We start from the raw sequence: 17,031 nt of genomic DNA on the forward strand, positions 1-17,031 counted from the left end.
ATAGAATAATTACTTGTAATCCCAGGTACCTCTACAATAAACTAGGCACAATTCTCTCAGGGCCTTAAAATCCACCATCCACTACCTTGCCTTCTCTAAAGTCATTATGTGGTGTTTATCTTTTCATCAAGTTCTATAGATTCTTCCTTCAACTTGATTCTCTAATTACAGAAGCTACCCATTCCCATAGCCAACAATTAGCCTCCTCATTATTTCAAATTTGAGAAATGACAAAGATTTCCTGCCTCAAGTAAGGCAAGATAGTATAATAGAGACCATTCATGACTGTTTTTAATATAGGTCTGATAGTAACTCTATCACTTCCTTGTTTAACCCTTCCAAACCTTAGCTACTTGATATAAAATTAAGAAACCCTTACTCCTAGAACTGTAAAGGACTCAAATAATAAGACAAATGGAGTCTAAGTTGTACAGCTAATAATACACTAAACTATGAGCCAAAGAATCCACCCAGAGAACCTGGGACTTCATGAAATCTCCTTCTTATTTCTGACTCAAATTCAAGTTTGCAAAAATTTTTTGCATCTTATTTCCTATGAGGGTTGAATAAAAGTCAAATGTATTAAATACTGGTTAGGGTTGTGATAACATATATTATAGTTATCTTGCCTCACCCTTCCAGATCCATTTGCATCATTCTGTAAACTTTATCTGCCCTGGGTTAAGAGGAAGAAAAATGTCTAGACCAGTTAAAAATGATATTGTGATGCTTCAGACAATAGATAATGTAATGATCATTTGAACTAAAGTGGATATGCTGAAGAATGTTTAGATTTCAGACATTTTGAACATTGAAAAGAGAACTCATGTAATTTGAGAGGAGATCCAAAGAAAAGGAGAATGTGAGGGGGTGGGATGATTCCAAGATGATACCTAGGATTCTTGTTTAGAGGAACAAAATAAGGCCAAGTGATTTAGGAGTTTCAAAAACCTAGGAGAACAAACTTAGGGGCAGATACATATAAAATCTGGAAGGAAACAGAAGAAACAATAATTTTTTCATCTACCATTGCATGTTTTTAAATAGCTATTTGAATTTTCTGGATTTTAATGAGGATGTGTGTCTTTTATATTAATATTAGCAACTCATTGTTTTTTATGCTATCCATGAAAACTGACTTTTTTTCCATTTTATTTTATTTTATTTCTTTTCAGTGTTCCAGCATTCATTATTCATACACCATAGCCAGTGCTCCAGGCAATACATGCCCTCCACATTACCCACTATCAGGCTCACTCAAACCCCCACCCACCTCCCTTCCAAAACCCCCAGTTTATCTCTCAGAGTCCACAGTCTCTCTTGCTTTGTCTGCCCCTCCAATTCCCCCAACTCACCTCTCTGCTCCATCTCCCAATGTCCTCCATGTTACTCCTTATGCTTCACAAGTAAGTGAAACAATATGATACTTGACTTTCTCTGCTTGACTTATTTCACTCAGCATAATCTCTTCCAGTCCCATCCATGTTGATACAAAAGTTGGCTATTCATCCTTTCTGATGGAGGCAGAATACTCCATGTATATATGGACCATATCTTCTTTATCAATTCATCCGTTGAAGGGCATCTTGTTTCTTTCCACAATTTGGCAACTGTGGCCATTGCTGCTATGAACATTGGGGTACAGGTGGCCCTTCTTTTCACTACATCTTATCTTTGAGGTAAATACCCAGTAGTGCAGCTGCAGGGTCATAGGGTAGCTCTATTTTTAATTTCTTAAAGAATCTCCACACTGTTTTCCAAAGTGGCTGGACCAACTTGCATTCCCACCAACAGTTTAAGAGGGTTCCCCTTTCTCCACATCCTTTCCAAAGCTTGTTGTTTATTGTCTTGTTGATTTTGGCCATTCTGACAGGTGTAAGGTGGTATCTCAATGTGTGTTTTTTTTTTAATTTTTTGTTTTTTATAAACATATAATATATTTTTATCCCCAGGGGTACAGGCCTGTGAATCACCAGGTTTACACAGCACTCATCATAGCACATAGCCTCCCCAATGTCCATAACCCCACCCCCTTCCCCAAACACCCCTCCCCCCAGCAACAAATCAATGTAGTTTTGATTTTAATCTCTCTGATGGCTAGTGATGATGAACATTTTTTCATGTGTCTGTTAGCCATTTGTATGTCTTCTTTGGAGAAGTGTTTGTTCATGACTTCTGCCCATTTTTTGACATGATTATCTGTTTTGTGTGTGTTGAGTTTGAGGAGTTCTTTATAGATCTTGGATATCAGTTCTTTCTCAGTAGTGTCATTTGTGAATATCTTCTCTCATTCTGTGGGTTGCCTCTTTGTTTTATTGACTGTTTCCTTTGCTGTGAAGAAGGTTTTGATCTTGATGAAGTCCCAAAAGTTCATTTTCACTTTTGTTTCCTTTGCCTTTGGAACACATCTTGAAAGAAGTTGCTATGGCCAATGTTGAAGAGGTTACTGCCTATGTTCTCCTCTAGGATTTTGATAGATTCCTGCCTCATGTTGAGGTTTTTTATCCATTTTGAGTTTATCTCTGTGTATGGTGTAAGAGAATGGTTGAGTTTCATTCTTCTACATGTAGCTGTCCAATTTCCCCAGCACTATTTATTGAAGAGACTGTATTTTTCCACTGTAAAAACTGACTTTAAATGCAAAGATAAAGTAGATTATATGTAAATCATTAAAAATACAATGAAAATACTAATCAAAAGAAATCTTGAGGGAATATATTAATAAGAAAGTTAGACTTTGGAATAATAAATATTACTTGTGGGCTGAAAAGGAATACTTCATGTTAACAAAAAGGGTCAGTTCATCAAGAAGACATAAATGTGTATAAGCTAAGAAGCTGTACTTCAAAGTATATAAAAAGTCAAAATATATGAAAGGAGAAAAAGAAAATTCACAACTATAGTATGAGATCTCATCATTCTTTTCTCAGTCATAAAAAGAGTAATTAGATTAAAAATCAATAATCATGTAGTACATTTGAACAACATAAGCAAGAAACATAATTAATGTTTATAGAACAATTTAGCTGTCTGTCAAAGAATGCACACCTTTTCTCTAGTATACATGAAGCTTTCACCAAAATATGGGCCATATCCTGGGCCATAAAAGTAAGACGTAACAGTTTTAAAAGGATTAAAATCATAGAGATTGTTATCTGACTGCAATGAAATCAATTTATGAATCAATAGCAGAAAGATGACTGGCAAAATTGAGATATTTTGAAATTGAACAGCATTTTTTTTTAGTAAGATATATGTTAGAGAAAAAAAAAACACACAGAAAATTAGAAAATATTTTGAACTACATGAAAATAAAAACACACCCAATTAAATTTGTGGTATTGGGCTAAAGCAATGTTTACAGGGAAATTTATAACATATTTATATTAAAACAGAATGAAATGACTAAAATTAATGATGTAGGCTTCTACCTTAGGAAACTGGAAAAAGTCAGTAAATTAAATCAAAGTAAGCAGAAGGAAGAAAATACTAAACATAAAACCAGACATCAATGAAAGAGAAAACAGAAAACACACACATACACACACAATGAGGAAAATCAATGGAATGGTTGGGATGGGGGAAGGGATTGATTACAAAAGGTATAAGTAATGGGACTTTTCTTAATCTTTTTGGTGGTATTAGTTAAATGACCACATCCTTTTGTTGATGCTCATCAAACAGTATCCTAAAAATGGGAAAACCTTATACATTAAGGTTTCTTTTTAAAAATTGCTTACATTATGTATTCCAAATACAATGGTTTTATTTTTTAATGTGTATTTTAACATATGCTCACATTAAATGGCTGGACTTTTCATTTTCTTGTAGTATTTGTAATAAGATTTTTATATTAAAATAGTTTTAGATTTATAGAAAAGTTGCAAAGAGAGCTATCATATACCCTCACAACCTGTTTTTCCTATTATTAATATATCAGTATGGTACATTTGGCACAACTAGTGAACTGATGTTGATACGTTGCCATTAATCATACCCCATACTTTATTCATATCTCCTTAGTTTTTACCTAATGTTTTTTTCCTGTTCCAAGATCCCATCTTGGATTCCATAATACATTTAGAGGTCATATTTGCTTAGTGTTCTCTTGACAATAATGTTTCTCAGACCTTGATAGTGATGACCTTGGCAATTTGGAGGAGTTAATTATTTTGTAGAATGCCCCACAACTGAGATTTGCCTAATGTTTGTCTTATGATTAGGCTGGGATTATGTGTGGTTTTGAAGGGAAACCATAGAGGTACAATTTAGAGTTTCTTCACTGTAGAGTTGTTCTTCCCCACATGCCTTTCTGGAAGGAAGTCACTATGAGAAGCACACAATTAAGGAATAGAGAATTATGCTCAACCCTTAAAAGCAGAGTATCTGTATATATGGTTTGGAATTCTTCTCTAGAGGTGATATGTTTCCTGTCCCTCATGCTATGGACTGATGTTTGTGTTCTCCAAAAATTCATGTTGAAATCTAATATCCATCATGATGGTATTAGGAAATATCATCTTTAGGAAGTGCTTAGGTCATAAGGATGAAACACTTATGAATGGGATTAATATTCTTAGAAATCCCACAGAGCTCCTTAGCTCCTTCCACTATGTGAGGACACAGCTTTGGAAAGATAGCTGTTAAATTCATGCAATGCAATACTGAACTGTAATAAAAAAAAATCCAAATATTCAGAATTTAAGGAAAGCCCACATACTTTATGATTTCATTTACATAAAGTTCAAAGATAAGAGAAGTTTATATATTGTGTTAGAAATCTGGGGAGTGTTTTCTTTGGGGTGGAAAAGGAGGGTAGTGTTTAGGGAAAGACTTGTCTATCTTTTTGGGTGTTGGTAACAGTTTATTTCTTGACCTTGGTGCTGTTTACCTGAGTGTGTTTAGGTTTATGATAATTAATAGATCTATGGACCTAAGTTATGAACTCTTCTGTATGTCTGTGGTGTTTTAAATAAAGAAAATTTAAAAAGCAAATGTAAAAAGAGGAGGGAAAAGAATTAAAAGATCTGTAAGCAAAGTGGTATATGTGTCTGTCAATTAATAGCATGGAATTGGCCTCATCTGCAAATTGAAAAAAAAATGTTACTTGGAATAAAGATGAATTTAGGGCTTTGCAAGACAAAAAATGCATACTCGTTTAGAGGTAAGATGTGCTGCAGAGAAAAGGGTTAGGAATTAACACAAATAATGTGTGTGGTCTGATTTGAAGTGTGGCTGTTACAAGAACCTACATGTAGTGTTACATTCCTCCCTTTAATATAACTCCCAAATACAGAGAACAGCAATAAAAACAATAATTACAAAGATTTTTTTCTTTGTATATCCATATTTCATGGGCATTAATAACCACTTAATTTATAAGGATTAATGATATTTTGATGAACACCAAAGCAATTACTGATTAATCTAGTTATTACAGAGTGGTTCTGCTTGAGGTACTCTTTTGCAATGCTTGCATTAGCAAAATCCATCTGGCTCTTACATTTATGCATATTTAGACAGAAGTGCATGGAATGTTGTATGCTGAACACTAATAATGTATTTAACAAATGTATTACTACCAAAAGAAATGTTTTCCCTCACTTGTTAGAGACCTATCTCTTAGTAAATAGGTTAATTTTTTTAGTCCTTCCTGAATTTACATGAGTTTGAGGTTACTGCTGCCATGAGTTTCAGATGTACAGCAGTTTTATTTTTCTAGGAATATAACATAAGTTCATTTTTCCAATTTTTACTATGTATGGCCTAAGCATGAAGACTATGTATTTAAACTGTTCAGTTGGAAATTATTGTAAACTCCATCAGTAATCCCTGGCTTGACTTAGTAACACAGAGCAAAAAAAATTCTTTCTGATAATTTCTGAAGTATGATGGCTTGTCCCACAATGCAAATAGCACTTTTGTCATATTTTTTTCCTAATTTTTCTAAATTTTGTTATTTTAATGTGCATGGCATTTTTTAAAAAGATTTTATTTATTTATTTGACAGACAGAGACCACAAGTAGGCAGAGAGGCAGAGAGAGAGGGGGAAGCAGGCTCCCTGCTGAGCAGAGAGCCTGATGCCAGGACCCTGAGATCATAACCTGAGCTGAAGGCAGAGGCTTAACCCATTGAGCCATGCAGGCGCCCCGTGAATGGCATTTATAAAATCCAGGTTCTTCTAATCTCTCTTCAGCAGTGACTTCCATAAAGTAGAACTTTGTGATTAAGAAGAATAAACAGGGGCACATTGGTGGCTCAGTGGGTTAAAACCTCTGCCTTCAGCTAAGGTCATAATCCCAGGGTCCTGGGATCGAGCCCCACATCAGGCTCTCTGCTCAGGAGGGAGCCTGTTTCCCCTCTCTCTGTCTCTGCCTGCTTCTCTGCCCACTTGTGCTCTCTCTCTGTCAAATAAATAAAATCTTAAAAAAAAAAAAAAGAAGGATAAACAACATGGAGTTTCCTCAAAAAAATTTAAAATAAAATTACAATATGATACAACATTCCTGGTTTTGGATGTTTATCCTTAAAAAGTAAGTCAGGGGTGCCTGGATGGCTCAGTGGGTTAAAGCCTCTGCTTTGGCTCAGGTCATGATCCCAGGTCCTGGGATAGAGTCCCACATCGGGCTCTCTGCTCAGTAGGGAGCCTGCTTCCCCTCTCTCTGTCTCTGCCTGCCTCTCTGCCTACTTGTGATCTCAGTCGTCAAATAAATAAATAAAATCTTAAAAAAAGGTCAAAATCTAGAAAAGCTATTTATAGCAAAGAACACTTTGCGGCATTATTCACAATAATAATAATGATAATAATAATAATAATAATAGCCGGGGTGTCCAGCTAGCTCAGGGCGGAACTCTGCTTCATTTTTCCGTTATCTCTTCCCCCATGGAGAGCACCTGTGGCTACTTAGATAAGTCCTTCCAATGTGCTTGTTCAACTATAAAGTTTATACTGCTTGTACAGACATATTTTGCCCTCCTTCTTGTTTATCTACAAGGCCTATGACTAATGTTTGGCCTTCTTTGGCTCTTCTTTTGGTTACTGTTTCTATCTAATAAAAGCGAGACTGAGGAGTTGTTCGGGCAACAGTCTTTTCTACCATTGTCCCCTGTTCTCTTTCTCTCGCAGCTAACTTGTTTGAGCCTCATTCTTTTCCCGTTCGCTGACAGGAAGAATCAGAGTATCACCATTTTCTAGAGTATCACTAAAAATGGGAAGGACTCTGTGAGATGCCATTTGAGTACTGAAATTTCTTTCAATTTTATCTGGGAAACAGTGAGAACTCCTCAGTGCATTTTTATGAATTGTCCTAGTAATTCTTCCAGAAATACATTGTAATAAAAACAAATACAAAAAGAAACAAATCTATATGAGTATTAATGCCATTTTTAGGATGCTGGGGGTTTAATGAAACTACTCCATTGCATTGAAGCCTTGGCATCCATTTTGTGGGGTCAACCACCTCGGGGGAGCCTTAGTTAAGGATCCCCTAGAGTTTGCCCAGACCTCACTTTTTTGGTTTGAATTAATCAATTGGGCCTTAGCTGGGAACTTCAAACCACTCTGTGGGTAAAGACCTTAATAATACCATATGCCTCAACTCTCATGGTTCTTTCTGCCTACATCCTGCCTTGACTTCCCTATGTGGCCCTTCAAGGCATGTGTAATACTTCCTCCAGCACCTGTGAGTAAAAAAATCTATTTCAGTTTCTCTTGTGGTCTTTTTTTGAACCACAGCTTTTCCTCCTACACCCCAGAGCTCTATTTAACAAATGTTAATTTAAGAAAGTCATAACATAAGGTTGTTCAATGATAAAACTGTAAAATACACTAAATGACCAATGATGGGAATATGATTAATTAAATCATGCTTTATTCACCAGATGGAGTATTATGCACTCATTGAAATGTTTATTTTTTTTTTTTAAATATTTTTAGGGGGCGCCTGGGTGGCTCAGTAGGTTAAGCCGCTGCCTTCGGCTCAGGTCATGATCTCAGGGTCCTGGGATTGAGTCCGACATCGGGCTCTCTGCTCAGCAGGGGGCCTGCTTCCCTTCCTCTCTCTCTGTGATCTCTTCCCTTCCTCTCTCCTACTGTGATCTTTCTCTGTCAAATAAATAAATAAAATCTTTAAAAAAATATATTTTTAAATGATAAGTAGATAACTATAATATGAAACTTCATGTACATAATGATTTAAAATAAGTAAAACATACAAGACATGACTTAAAAGAGACCCAAAATCACCAAATGAACGTAGTGATCATTTTTGGTTGATGAGATTATCAAACAAACTCCTGTTTGTTTATAAATTTATTTCCAAAATGTGTACAATAAATATGTCTTTATAAATACATAAAATATGTTAGACCTTAAATAGAAGAGTTGTAATCTAACATAAAAGTTAAGTGAATACAGGGGCTCCTGGTGGCTCAGTCATTAAGCATCTGCTTTCAGCTCAGGTCATGATCCCAGGGTCCTAGGATTGAGCCCCGCATTGGGCTCCCTGCTCAGCAGGAAGCCTGCTTCTCCCTCTCCCACCCCTCCTGCTTGTGTTCCCTCTCTTCCTGTGTCTTTCTCTGTCAAATAAATAAATAAAATCTTTATAAAAAAAGAGATAAATGAATACAGTCAAGTTAAATATGTTTTATCAAAGTTCAAGAGTAAAATGACAAGCACCAGTAAAAGTAAAATACAGTGAAAGCTATTAACATTATTTGCACATGTATTAGATTATAGACAGTGTACTAGGAAATTTACATGTATTAATTATCTAAATTTTGACAACTATCCTATTACATAGTACTATGCTCCCCTTCATTTCACATTTTGTGAAGATGAAGCAATTTATGAATAAGAAATTTGTTCAGCTTACAAGCATAGGAATCAAGTTTCAAACTCAGGAAGTCTGGTTCCAATAAGTTAAGCCCTAATAGAATAAAATAAGCAGTGTTTTTGTTGAATGTATTCTTAATCATTTTTCTTACAAGTAATAACAAAATAAACACCAATATTTTAACCTTCAGCGCTTTACTCAGAGAAATAAATATTTATATACACACACATGCGTATGTACCAACATACACATATACACAAATATAACCATGATGATTAATATCAATGACTTTCTAAATGCCCTTTGTGAATAATTTACAATGAATGACTTATTCATTCCATAGAAAAGATAAGCATTTGTTAATTAAACTGACTTTATTTATATGACTTCTATTTTAAAGGTGAAAATTTGCCATATAGCTTGTAATAATCAGGTCATCTTTAGGTCACAACCTAAAGATAGTGACATAAAAAGTATAAGAATGAAATATAATAAAACAGAAAGATTCAAATATATTCAACCATCCATTCTAGACAACTGAGTCTAGACACACAAGAATTATTATGTTAAGTCTCCAGTTCCTTTCTTAATTTACCTAATGTGTTTTGTAAGGACCTTACATCACTAAATTCTCAGACACCCTCCTCCTCCATTCTAGACTCTAGACATGAATTTTTGCCAAAAAAACTGGTGAAACAATTTGAAGTTTCCATTATTTTAAAGAAAGTTGCAAATTTAATTAAAGGTATTAATGTCACATGAAAGAGTTTCCTTTAATAAACAACTCAATTCCACTTAACCTTGAGTCTTACTCAAAACACACATGTTTCTAGATACAATTGCCTTTAAAATGCTCTAATTTACTGGGGGAGTGTACATAGAATTCCAGCAGTAGCTAATTCTCAACTATTAAATATAATACCTGTCCTTTGTTCAAAAAGCAATATGATATTGACATTAGAAGGTTATGCATATATTTTATGTCTGTAAACTCCTACAGTGAGATAGAGCAGGGTGTGGGGTAGAGATTAAGAATCACACATCACCTCCTCTCTGGGGTCATTCTTTAACTGTTTTTCAAGATCTAGTGGTTTTACTTCTTTTGCTGAAATAGTTATTGCCTAATGGGGCTCTAGGGGACTGAAAGAGTTAACTAAGCTACCAAGTGACACAGAATCAGCAAAGAATGTATGACTATTTGAAAGATTCTAACAAACGACGTATTCCCCAAACAGTAACCTTTATAGATAATTTACTTCTGGTCAATACTGAAATGCAGATATCAACTCGCTGAGCAAAGCAGTCGTGCCTATTCAAACAAAAATACTTATTATTCAGTTAGACAAACCTTGTAGCAAATTCCCCTAAACTTCCAATCCTAAGCAAAACAAACCTTACAGAAAAGTTTCTGAGACATCTAATCCAGCATATTTTTTTCTTTCTGATATTAACCTTTGTTAATGTTGTACCATTATGCTGCCAAATGATACATTGTTTTTTTAAGATTTTATTTATTTATTTAAGAGAGAGAGAGAGAAAGCACAAGCAGGGAGAGAGGGGCAGTGGGAGAAGCAGGCTTCCCCCTGAGCAGGGAACCTGATATGGGGCTTGATCCCAGGATCCTGGGATCATGACCTGAGCCCAAGGCAGAGAGTTAACCTACTGAGCCACCCAAGAGCCCCACTAAATGATACTTTTTGAATGTTTGCTCCACTTATTAAGTATTAGGGTATAGAGCAACACAAATATGTCTCTTTGCAAAGAAATGAAGAAACTCTAATGTCAAATTCTTTGGTTTTGTGATCTTGAAAAGTAGTTTAATTATTCCAGGCCCTGCTTTGTCATTATTATAATAGCTTTGTTATTTCTGTGTCCTTTACTAGCATTAATATTCAATGATTCTTATTGAATTTGTGTATGTGTGCAGTGCATTTGCTTTCTAGTTCTTATTGTCACAAGTTCAACATTCCATTAGTTATTAACAAAATTGTTCTAAGTGATAAAGTCCCACAGTTACGTATCCCATCATGCCACACAGAGGCAACATTGGTCACCTCGCTTGCAGCAGTGTGATAGAAATTATTTTTCTTTGTCAAGGCCAGTTCAAAACTCTTACTGTGTATCTTCTTTGAGCATTGCACTCCAGGAAATGACAAAGAGACAGCATGTACACGTAAAGCATGCAATCCAACTCTAATGTTGGACCAGAATTTAGGAAAGCAGGTAAACATTTACATAACACCAAACTGTAATGGAGAAAGACATGTTTAATGTATCCAATGATGGCATTATAAACAGACATGAATTGGAATTCTGATTTGCTATCCCAATTGTGTAAAAATAGAAAAATAATTAATCTCACTTATTCTTCATTTTGTTTGCTATAAAAGACCAGAGATAATAACTAAATTGTATGTTAGGACTAAGTGGGGCAATATATAAAAATGTGTGGGCATATAATAGGGGTTTTGCTGGTGATTTTCATGATTTTCCCCAGTAGAGTCTCTTCTGTCTTTCTTATCTTAGTCAATGGCAACAACATCCTTCCAGTTACGGACTTACTAGTGACTCCTATCATTGTCACACATGCCACATCTCATGCCCGCAGAAAACTCGTTCTACTTTCTCTGTACTGGTCTCTATTACAATTACTCTGCCCTAAGGCAACCATATCTCTTATCTGTCCTCCTTTCTATACAGTTTATTCTCAAAACAACCATCCGAGTGACCTTTGAAAAATTGAAGTCTGATCAAGTCACTCTCTTGCTTAAAATCATCTAACCATCTTCTCAGTTCACTTGGGTTGAAAGTCAAAATTCTTAAAATGGATTATAGTGTCCTCAATGATCAGTCTTTCACCCTCAGAATCCTCCTGCTTCTTGCTACAGCCAACAAAGCCATATTTCTGAACATTTGAAGCAAATCTCTGCCTCAGGATCTTTGCTCTTACCGTTTCACCTGCTTTAAAGATTTTTGCCTAATATTGTATGGCTTGCTTCTTTCAGGTACCAATTTAAAATGCTACTCTAGGGGTGCCTGGGTGGCTCAGTGGGCTAAAGCCTCTGCCTTCGGCTCAGGTCATGATCCCAGGGTCCTGGGATCGAGCCCCGCATCGGGTTCTCTGCTCAGCAGGGAGCCTCCTTCCTCCTCTCTCTCTCTCTGCCTACCTGTGATCTCTGTCTGTCAAATAAATAAATAAAATCTTTAAAAAAAAAAAGCATTTAAAAATAAAATAAAATGCCACTCTATTAGAGAAGTCTTTTCTGATCATGTAATTTACACTGGCCACACTGGCCAGTTAAGGGACTGCCTTAACTGTCCCCCATTGTCCCACCTGACATCACACAGCTAGTTTATCTTGTCTTTTCTACATGTAAGAAAACTAACATGAAGACAATGCATTTTGACTGTTTTTCTTTCTTCTGTATCCAAGAATCAAATGAATGTCTGATAGAGGATTGGCACATGATGAATACTTCTTTGAAGAACAAGTAAGGGAATAGGTCATATGGCAGAATGTATGTTTGCAACCACGTTCCATGCATAAGAGGAAGAATCTGAAACAAAAGACCTCAGAAGAGAAAGTAATTATCTTTGCAACATATACTCAAGAGAATCCAGAGTTTTAGAAGAACTGGTCCATCAGTGAAACACACATACATATTGATACAATATCTCCTTCTTAAACCCTAGGTAGAGTGCCAGCACAGAGAGAGATGCTCAATAACCATTTGTTGAATGGATGGGTGAAGTAAAAGATAAATGCGGATGGATGGATGGTTGGATAGATGGGTGGATGAATAGACAAATGGATGGATGATAAATGGAATAAAGGAAATAAACTAAAATATTCTTGAGTCCTAAATAAGTGAAGAAGAAAATGGAGGTAAACTAGGTACATCATGTCATATGAGTGAAAATACCATTGGATAGTCATGGGCACTGTAAAGATACTGTTCTTCCCACTGGCAGAAATTTATGATGAAAAACAACTGTGCACCGCAGAAAAGATACAGGTTTGGGAATGAAGTCAAAATTTATTTCAGAGGTCTGCAACTTTATATCTGAATAACTAAGTACATTTATTAACCTATCCAGACCTCTGTGTTCTTGTTAGAGAACCTGGACTGGATCACCCAATGGAAGAAGTGGCATTTGGAGATATTGGAAGGTGGGAGATTTATTTAACACCAGTGGGCTCAGAGGTGAGTGATCTCCAGAGGTCTGAGCCCTGAGCACAGACAAAGGGGGTAATTTATACCCTTCTATTTCTGCATACTTGGTACTTTTGGCACATGCAGGAAGCAGAGCAGGGAGAGAGCCCTGGGGCAGGGACAAGGGCTCCCCTGGTAGCTTGGTCGGCCATCTTAGGACACACATTTTTTCCTCTTCATTCTCATCTACAAATGTAGGTATTTATGTTATTTTATTGCCACAGGTCTTGATATAAGCATGAGAGGAGCTAAAATATAAGGTATTCATGAGAAGTAACTAATAGGGGCACATGGGTGGCTCAGTGGGTTAAAGCCTCTGCCTTCGGCTCAGGTAGTGATCTGGGGTCCTGGGATCAAGCCTCGCCTCCCCTGCTTAGGGGGAGTCTGCTTCCTCCTCTCTCTCTCTCTGCCTACTTGTGATCTCTGTCTGTCAAATAAATAAATAAAATCTTTAAAAAAAAAAAGAAGAAGAAAAATAAGAAGTAACTAATATGATGTGCTGAGGACAACCATTGCCAGAACTCTGTCACTTCTGGTAAACCACCTAACCTTGAACTCCATGAGGTCCTTTAAAAAGAACTTAAAAAAAAAAAAAATAAAGAAATCAGTGAAATGTCTGGTTTTTAAAAAGGCAAAACTCATCTCATAGAATTCTACATTTTCTGAACTGATTAAATAATGTACTACTTAAGGGAATGTGATATTTTACACATCAGCTAGTTCCAGGTTTAAATGTATCATACTGGTTAAACAGATGCTTTATAATCAGACTTGTGTTTCATTTCCTGCTCTGCCACACACACCTGTTTGACACTGGGAAAGTTAATTAACTTTCTCAGGCTCAGTGATCTCATCTCTAAAATAAGGATTAAAATGGCCTATATCTTAGGGTTGTTTTGAAGCCTGAAACGTACATTTTCTACAAATCTCTTAACCTTATGTAAATGAGCTTACATTCAATTATTCTTCACAACAAACTATGAGGTCAGTAATATTATTATCCCCATTGGGAGAAGAAAATAGGAGGCACTGAGGGAGGAAGTAATTTGCTCAAGGACACCAACCTAAGCAAGCAAAGGGGCTGGATTTGTACCTAGAGAATCTGGCTCTAGAATACTCTGAACCACTTAGTTGTACTGCTCCTCTATGTGTTCCTTGTAGGACTATACAATGACATGGAAGCCATTTCAAAAATGAAGGCAGTGTGATATTTTTTACATTCCTGGAAAACAGCAAAGGCCCCACTTGTCCTACTCTAGTTGGAACACTTTTTTTTTTTTTAAGATTTTTTTTTTATTTATCTGACAGAGAGATCACAATTAGGCAGAGAGAGAGAGAGAGAGGAGGAGGAAGCAGGCTCCCTGCTGAGCAGAGAGCCCGATGCAGGACTTGATCCCAGGACCCTGAGATAATGACCTGAGACAAAGGCAGAGGCTTAAGCCACTGAGCCACCCAGGAACCCAGTTGGAGCACTTTTAAATGAAGGCTTGTCTTCTCTGATAAGGGTTGGAAACTGGATAGTGCACATTATTTTTCCCATGGGAAAGTATTTTCAATTTCATTTCAGAATTCAAAGGAATAATATGATTTACTGTAGTAAGATGTAGTTTTCATTTAACTGTTGAATTTTATCTAGTCTCTAATGTGACAGAAATTCATACTGATGTGTATAATATCTGGTAAAATGGGAAGTGGCAGGTTTTGAAAGAAACGGCAACAAATTTAGTTTTATGACAACGTGTCTATGGTCACATTCTGCCATTTATCAGCTCTGTGACTTGGGATGATTCCCATCTTCTCTTCAATCCTCAGTTTCCTCATGTGTAAAATCTGAGCATACAATTCAGAGTTGTGACCACCAGCTGACGTAAATATATACTAAAACAGTTTTCAAAATGTAAGCCCTGGCTGGTGGTTAGCCCCATTAGTGATGAATCATTCCAATTTCAGTTTCGAATGCATGGCATACTCCATCCACAAACTCAACTTCGCATTTTGTCTTTGGGAGATGAACTCTTACCTGTGCAGGAGTCCCTTAAAAATACGTTTGCACCAGGAAATTGGAAAGAAAGTGTAGCCTATTTCCCCACAAGTGATATACATCTAATATCTAACACATGGCCATGGTTCTTTAAACATTAATATATGGAACCTCATTTAGCTTATTCTTAATGACTCATGATGAGGAGAAACACGAGTGACTGAACTGACTACCGTACAATGACCCTGTCAGAGCAGAGGAGAGTGAGTAGCACCTGCTGTGGTAGAGTCTCTGCTTTGGGGGACTTTTGATCATGTTGTCCCCATTTCATCTCCTGCGCCTAGCATCTTTAGTAATAAATTTAGCTTCCTGACAATACTTCTGGCTTATTTTCTATATTCTGCTGTGGAAGAAGATTTTTCAAGACAAATGCATTAAGATTATCACAACATGTCATTAAGTTTGGAGCAAGAGTCAACGGTCTTCTAGAATAAGGCATGCAGATTTTAGAAGAAAACAAAACAAAGCAAACAGGAAAAGATTTGGATGACTGATGAATCTCCATGGAGACTGCGTCCTGGTTGATTCACTGATTTTGCAGGAAATCTTATGTCCAGATAATTGAGGTATATAATACATTCCCCAATGTTGGCAGCATCAAATATCTTGGTATGCTGTAAGAAGTTTATGAATCATGCTTATAAAAGGTTATAAAAGAGTTCATAAAAAATAGACAAAAATCTAAGACTTCATTATTAAAACTAATCAGTTACTTTGTGCCAGAAGAGTTCTGACATTCATGTAGAAATGCCCTGCTCCAGCTCAAGGTTGTTGCATGAAGAAGACACTAATTTAGTTTTTTGTATCTAGGAAAAGATCAAGAAGAAGAAGATGATGATGATGAAAAGGAAGAAGAAGGAGAAGGGAGAAGAAGAAGAAGAAAGGATTTATTTGATTTTAATTATTTTAAAAACAAATATTTTTAGGTACTGCAAAGATCATTTTCAACACATTTAGATATTTGGACTTAATATATGCAAACAACTTCCTGAATTTTAAAACAAAGAAAGCAGGAAAACATTTTATTTAAAAATATATTTGACAATTTTAGATTACTGGGAAGAAAACCCCTCTTTGGGGCTTTCTGAATTGCCTGTGGCATATGCCTAATTACCTCTTCTATAAAGAGGAGGAAGGTTTTGTTTAGCCCTATTTACAGTGTGTTCTTACTTTCAAATTGCATGTTTAACCACAGAAATGTTAGGCACAATGAATGTCATGTTGCTTTCATCCCAAACAGAGAAGGGAATGAAAGAGTAGGGAAGTATATATAGTTCAGTTGTCTGGTCAGGTTCTGCCACTTTATTTGATTTCTTTCAAATTCTTCAAGTTTGTTGCTGTTGTTGTTACACTTTGCATTTATATAATAATAGCATACTGCAAACCAAATTAATTTTTGTTTGTCAGGATAATTTTAAATGTACAGCCTCCTAGACTAATTTCCATTACAAAAATAGCTTGAACTGCAGGAATGATCTGAAAAAGTTTGTGGATAATAAATGGACCAAAGATAAAAGCTTTCTCACTAATGAGAGAAAGAAATATTCAGTTCTTCTGACCTGTGGTGGGTTTTATTTTCCTTCAGGAAAAGTGACTTTACCTGCATTTATTTTTCAAAGTATTATTAATTCTTAACAATGAAAGATTCTGAAAATGGTTATACACTTTTGAGGTCACTATGTTCTCAGAAGATGTGGAGTTACCTGACATATAATAGAACAAATTATATAAGATTATTATTGTCATGAGTTTTTTCATTGCATAGATACTAGTCTATTTGTGATTTGTCAATAATATAGAAATATTTCTTGTATGTTTCTCATTCATATGATAAAAAGTAGAAGTTTTAATAATTTTTTTTAAGATGGTGAGTGGATGTAGGGTGACTCTAGCCATCCATGACCAATTTGGATTGGAAAGATCTTTAGTTGCCGTTGCAGA

Source organism: Mustela nivalis, assembly GCF_964662115.1.
Source record: "Mustela nivalis genome assembly, chromosome: 9".
NCBI lineage: Eukaryota > Metazoa > Chordata > Mammalia > Carnivora > Mustelidae > Mustela > Mustela nivalis.